This window comes from Triticum dicoccoides, chromosome 2B, assembly GCF_002162155.2.
Source record: "Triticum dicoccoides isolate Atlit2015 ecotype Zavitan chromosome 2B, WEW_v2.0, whole genome shotgun sequence".
NCBI lineage: Eukaryota > Viridiplantae > Streptophyta > Magnoliopsida > Poales > Poaceae > Triticum > Triticum dicoccoides.
Window position 1 is genome coordinate 232,672,544 of NC_041383.1, and position 7,124 is coordinate 232,679,667.

Consider the following 7,124-nt stretch of genomic DNA (forward strand, 5'->3'; position numbering starts at 1 on the left):
GATGTAGTATCCTGTCCCGGCCCGTCACAGCCTCCCGTCGTGTCTTTTCTGAAATCAAAACAAGGTCCGGACTCTCTAACCTCCAGATTATATATATATATATATATATATATATATATATATATATATATATATATATATATATATTATATATATATATATATGCAGGAGGAGTCGAGCTGCAGCTCTCGAAGCGATCTAGGAGGGGCATCCAACTGATCGATACCTTTTATTCAAGAGAAAAGGCAACCGATTGATACATCGACAGGAAAAGAGAGAGCCAAGGAGATCGAGGAAAGCAGATAATGGCCGACGTCGAGATCGCTATCCATGAGGGCCTTCTCGTCACGGCGGAGCCCGACGAGGAGTCTATCCGCCGTTTCCGGCGCAAAGTCTTAGGCTTGGTGGGCCTCATGAGCGCCATGTTCGTGATCGTCTGGATGACGTGCATATATTATTACGCCTTAACAAGGAATCCGACTGTCCCGCTCTGGGGCGTCGCTTTCGGCCTGGGGATTCCAGCCTTGGCCGTTGGAGGCTCATTTTACTCCGTCAAACATGCTCTTTGGGAAATTGTTTGTGAAATTTGTAGCTGTAGATAGTATAAACTCATAGATAGGTTGCCCTAATTCCGTGTATCCGCGTTAACATGCATTGTCAAACTGTGGCTTTAGTTGCACTCACATGTACTGAATATATTCCACTTTTCTTATGATTCTTTTTTCTAATTTCTAAGGCATGTTTTATTTGCCCTTTTTCCTGACAAAGGGTGGGTTTTATTGGCTTAAAATGAAGCATTAAGAAGATACAAACTCAAAGAGCACACACCATACATATAGCGATCAACCCGATAGGCTAGCTTAGGAGCCCACTAAGCTAACAGTGTAACTCTTGTTTTCACCCCATTGATCGCTTGATCAACACATGTTTTCCACTCTCTTCTGCTTATGAAATGAAAGCCAGAAATGACCACTTTCAAAGAAAAAGGCGCACACCCAGCTTCTGCATAATTAGTGCATACAGCCAACACCAACGCGCGCACACAAAAAATACGCCGGCGGATAGCAAAGTCGTAAAAGACCAAAACTATGCGTAGGCGAGGAGAAAGAAAAAACCCAAAGCGTGAAGATCAGCGATCGGCAAACTACAACAATAACCATAACCGCACCAACCATCGTATGACACCACACAGATAACGAGATTCTTCAACAACAACGCCTTCAAAAAGATATGGACGCCCAAGGCTGGAATCTAGGCTTGAAGAACCAGTTTGAGCATACCTGAGCAATACCTTCAACAAGGTAGTAACATAAAAGCATCGCCATTGCCAGGTATAACCAACACAGATAAGACCTAGGCTTTCATCCCGGAGCTCAAGACCGACGTCACTTATGTGCCACCACTTTTCCGCGATCCCAGCAGCTACATGCGATGTGGGCCGTCACCGCTGCACAACCATCCCTCTGCGTCAAGCTGTCATTCATAGTGGGTATGAAGCGGAGGAGCGTGGTGGCGAAGGGCCAGAGCTGGAACCTGGAAGGTGAGCCCGAGGGAAGGGATGGTGCGGACCGTGATGAGGGACGGAAGCGCGGGAAGGTGGAATTCGTGGAGCTGCGCCTCGGGTGAGGGGGCGGCGGCGGACGCGGGGAGGAGGTTTGAGAGGAGGAGTGGAGATCCTCGGATCGGAGTCGGAAGCAGAGACATTGGACGAGCATGCGGCGGCTGTGGCGGCGGCCGCCATTATAGTGGTCGAACAGAGTATTTTTTAGGGTTGTGGTCAAAGAGAGTTGGTTGCCTGTTTGGGGCGGTTTTGCTAAAACTCAGCTATCAAAACCATTGGATCAAAAAGGGCATCGCCATTTGTGCAGATTGCAGCTGAGGCCCGTGACAGCCTGTTTCGTTTTTTTTTTTGAGAGAGAAGTTTCGTCTTTTGTTTTGTTTATTATCATGATATATACTACTCCCGACCCGTGACGGAGGAGTAGCCTGTCCCGGCCCGTCACAGCCTCCCGTCGTGTTTTTTTTGGGAAATCAAACAAGGTCCGATCAATCATCATCATAGTAATACAACACCGAAATATTCTGGGACTTTACCAGCACAATATATATGCAGGTGGAGTCAACCGGCGGCTCTCGAAGCGATTTAGGAGGGGCATCCAACTGATCGATAGTTCTTTTTTCAGGAGAAAGGCAACAGATTGATACATCGACATGAAAAGAGAGAACCAAGGAGATCAAGGGAAGCAGATAATGGCCGACGTCAAGATCGCTATCCACAAGGGCCTTCTCGCCACGGCGGAGCCTGACGAGGAGTCTATCCGCCGTTTCCGGCGCAAAGTCTTAGGCTTGGTGGGCCTCGTGAGCAACGCCATGTTCGCGGTCGTCTGGGTGATGTGCCTCTATTTCGCCTTAACAAGGAATCCGACCCTCCCGCTCTGGGGCGTCGCTTACGTCCTGGGGATTTCGGCCTTGGCCGTTGGAGTCTCATTTTACTTCGTCAGACATGTTCTTTGGAAAATTGTTTGTGAAATTTGTAGCCGTGAGAATGTAGACATTAGACTTTTATAGATAGGTTGCCCTAATTTCGTGTATCCGTGTTCACATGCAATGTCAAACTGTGGCTTTAGTTACACTCATGCGTGTCCACTTGTTTTTATGATTTTCTAATTGCTCAGGGCAACCCTAACCGATTCTCTATAACTGGTTAGAGGAGTAAAATTTCGGTTTTACTCCTATAACCGACATGTAGGTGATCCCCATACACCGCTCGAGCTTCGAGGAAAAACTCTCCTCCACTCCGTTGTCTCCCCCGCCCCGCTCCCACGTCGCATATACGCCGGCGCCGTCCTTCCCAACCCCCGCCCGCCACCGCACACACCTGTAGGCTGCGCCACGGTCCTTGACCGCCCGGATTTGGGCCTCTCTCATGCCGTCGCCGGCGCACAACCGGTAGGTTTGAGGCTGACGCCGTCGTCGGGTGCGCCTTTGCTATGGATTGGCCGAGTACCGGACCACACAGCCCCGACAACGCCTCCGCGCCACATGTAGGTATTGAATCGGCCTCTAGCCGCTCTGATCTCTACCGTCAGCGGTTCACCGGCAAAGAAACGCTTGGCTGTCACCCGGGCTCGGTGCTGGCCCATCGGCTCGTCGGCTCCCCGTTGCCGACCATAAAGTGCAACGACTGCCTGTGGCAGGTGGTGCGCTGGCTTTCCACCACACCGGAACATCCCGGATGGGTATTCTTCAAGTGCAAAGTGATGGGGTATGTGCTTCTTTGGATTCGGTTGTTCGCCGGGTTCGGCGCAATTTCGCTAGCTCATTGTTTGCTCAAATTTGTGTGTAGGATGTATGCAAGTTTTGGTATTGGGAAGAAGATTACGTCGATCTATTGATAGCATGAAATTTTTTAGATGCTCATGCACTCATTGCTAGAATAGAGGCTAGAGATGAGACTAGATGAGAAGCAACGTCGAATTCGTTCGAATCGAAGAAGAAAGAGGTGTGCAAGATTGAGAAGCCAATAGAGAGAATCAACAATGAATACATAGAGAAGGTATTAATCCAACTAATTGGAGCAGTTATAGAAGTTGGATATCTTTTAAAATGTCTAATTATCGTTTCTATTTTCTTTGGTTTTTCTCTCGTAGCGAAGAATTGGTCAATTATGCACTCCAATGTATCAAAATGTCATTGAATGAAATAAAAAAGCAAAGAAATGTGATCCGGTGGCCCAAAATGAAATGCAAATGAAAAAATAACTCCATTATATATAGGGGATTGGTTAGGTCAGGCCAAAACTTAGTGGAGTAAAAATACTCCACTAAGGATTTATTCCGCCGGATCCTTCACTATTTTTAGGGGATCGGTTAGAGTTGCTCTAACGCATGCTCTATTTGCCTTTTTCTGACAAAGGATGGATTTCGTTGGCTCAAAATGAGCATCAAGAAGATATAAACCCAAAGAGCACACACTCGGTCTCAGCATAGCTAGGATGCACACAACCAACACCAACGCATGCACACATAAAATACGCCCGCAGATAGCAAAGTCATAAAAGACCAAAGCTATACATCGGCGAGGAGAAAGAAAAACCCAAAGCGTTAAGATCCATGATCGGCAAACTACAATAGTGGCCATATCCGCACCAACCATCTCATGACACCACAAAGATGACGAGATTCTTCAATAACAACGCCTTCAGGAAGATATCGACGCTCAAGCGCCGCCGTCACCGGATCCTACCAACCGAGGCAAGAATCTAGGTTTTCACCCTGAAGAACCAGTCTGAGCATATCCGAGTAATTCCTTCAACAAGGTAATGACATAAAAGCATCGCTATTGCCAGGTATAACCAACATCACTATTGCCGTGGAAAGGAACATAGATATCCATCACATCCACTTCTCACCAAAGCCTGAAAAAATCCCACGCAACAGTGTCAAATGCTTTTGATATGTCCATCTTGATCAACAGAGAAGGTGTCATATGCTACCTCAGTGATTTTGTCATTGCCTGCACGTACATGAAGTTCTCATGGATTGACCTCTGATAAAAGCATTTTGGCATGGGGCAATAAGAGTGTGCATCTTTGGTTGCACTCTTGTGGGCTCGTGGCTAGAATATTTGCGACAAGCTTTGCAAAAAAAGGATCGGGCTTATCGGCATGAACTCGTCTATTGCGTTGCCTCTGAGTGTTTAGGCAGGAGCACTAGGGTAGCAGTTTTCAGAAGATGCAACGACTGGGAATTGAGCGTCTGGAGCTTTTGCATTGTCAACATAACCTCGTTCTTGACAGTAGTCCAACAGTGCCTAAAGAATAGTCCCGTAAAACCATCCAGACCCGATGTTTTCTCTGGGTGGATATCAAAGACTGCCTTCTTCGCCTCCTCTTCTGTGAAGTCCCTTTCTAGATCAGAGAGATCGCAGAATTCCATTCCAAGCTGGGCAAGATTGAGTCCAGCGGTTGGAGGTTGGTAAGCACCGAGAATGCTATTAAAATGGTCCCAAAAAATATCCTCCTTCTGCTGCTGGTCCACCACCGTGACATCCCCAACCTGCAGGGACTGAATCATATTCTTTCTAGATCGCGTTGTTGCCTTCATACAGAGAAATTTTGTGTTTCTATCTCTCTCCTTTAGCCGGAGGAAACGCGACTTCTGCCTCCATATTGCTCTGTCAAGAGCCGCCAAACCTAGACATTGCATCTTATTGCTCCTGCTATTGAATGTATTAGGTTCTGACCTGCACCTGCATTTGACATATATCATCTGTTGAACTTGATCAGCTGCTAGAGCGTGAGGCATCATATTCCACTCTCAGCAACTCTAATACTCCCTCCATCCCAAAATAAGTGTCTCAGATTTTTACTAACTTCAGTACGATGGAGGGAGTATGTGTTTGCAGAACCCAGCCCCTGGTTAGTAGATCTGTTGCTGCATGACTGGAGTATGTTTGAGATTAATTCCTGCCGTGTCCTTACAGTAGTTTCTGTGGAGCACAACTATGACATGGGAAGTTAACAAATGTCGTATGTACTCTGCTCCTACCTCGTTCGATGTTCGTGGAGGGCTAATGTTCCATGCCCAGAATTTGCATGGTCACCCAGCTCACTTGGACTATTCAGAATCTACCAACACAGCATGTCAGGATTTTGGCATGCGCATTCCAGTAAGCATGCTGGTGTGATCAGGTTCTTGTGTGTCCATCCATGCTTTGACTCTATTATCCAGCATCATTTCATTCTTTCTGGGAATGGCAGAACTGACGGACAAAGAAGATCCTCAGTGTTCTAGCAGTTCTGGCAATCATAACTGTGGAGTCGAAGTGTAATGGTACAAATATCACTTGGAGTTGTTGGCGTCACATGTTTCGAGTCACTTGGGACAGCCCAGCCGGTGCGTGTACGGAAAACCGAGGTCCAACCTGAGAACTTGCTCTTACCATAGTCATTGCTCCTGGGCTACCTCTGTGGTGTTGAAGCAATGGCCCTGGCCGTGACCTGCATCTCCGGCGTGTTGGTCTCTTACTTGGCTCGGCCGCCAGGTCAAGGTGACACCGTGAATCTGGCCAGCATGCCGCTGGGCGGTCTTCGGCCAGGCGGTGGTCACCTCAAGAGGTTTGGACCTGTATGATCTGTGTCTGGCGAGGACGACACGGAGTTTGTGGCCGCGAGTCTGCTGTCGTCTCATATAGATCAGCCTACGCTGCCATTTGTGAGGATGGTGCATGGCCTTCGGAGTGTCCCGAACTAGGGATTTCGTGGTGCTGCTGTCCTTCGTCTCCGTCAAAGACTTCTTCGAGTGTTGGCGAGTGGCTCTTGTCGAGTCTCGTCAGCCTACTCGTCCAGGCATGGTCATCACTCGCCGTAAGGACCGTGCACACATGCAACTATTGGGATCGAGGCAAGTGGAGGAGACAACATAAAATGATTTCCATTGGGTGGTACTTCTCGAGTACCCAATCTAGAGCTCCGGGGTGAAAACTCTGGTCTGACCTAGTTGGTTATACCTGGCAATGGCGGCGTTCTTTACGTCGTTACCCAGATGACGGCATTGCTCGGAGTTTGCTCAGATTTGCTCTTCAGGGTGAAAACCCGTGAGCCAACCCTTGGTGGTTGGATTTGGCGACGGCGGCGCTTGTGCATCGTTCCCTTGTTGGAGGCGTCGCTTTTGAAGAACCCTTCTCGGAGTCTTTATGATGTCAAGAGATGACTGGGGCCGATGGTCACCGTTGTACATCGTCAATCGTTGTTTCATTGCTTCGGTTTTTTTTTTTCTTTTCTTCCTCCGCCTAGGCATAGCTTTGGTCTTTGCATGACTTTGCCTTTGCCGGCGTGATCATTTTTGTGTGTGTGTGTGTTGTGTTGGCTGTGTGCATCTTAGTTATGCAGAGGCCGGGTGTACTCATCATGATTGTATTCCTCGATACTACTGTGTGAGTCAATAAAAAACACCCTTTTTCGAAGAAAAAAAATTGGCCAGACCTCTTTTTACAGCAACATGTTGGTAGGCTCATCAGAGGAGTAATACCGCGACAACCTCCATGTCATTCGGGGTGGTGTTCTCTTCGACAACATTATTGGAGTTCTTGATGGGCTACAAGTGCCATGGGATCCAGGTATC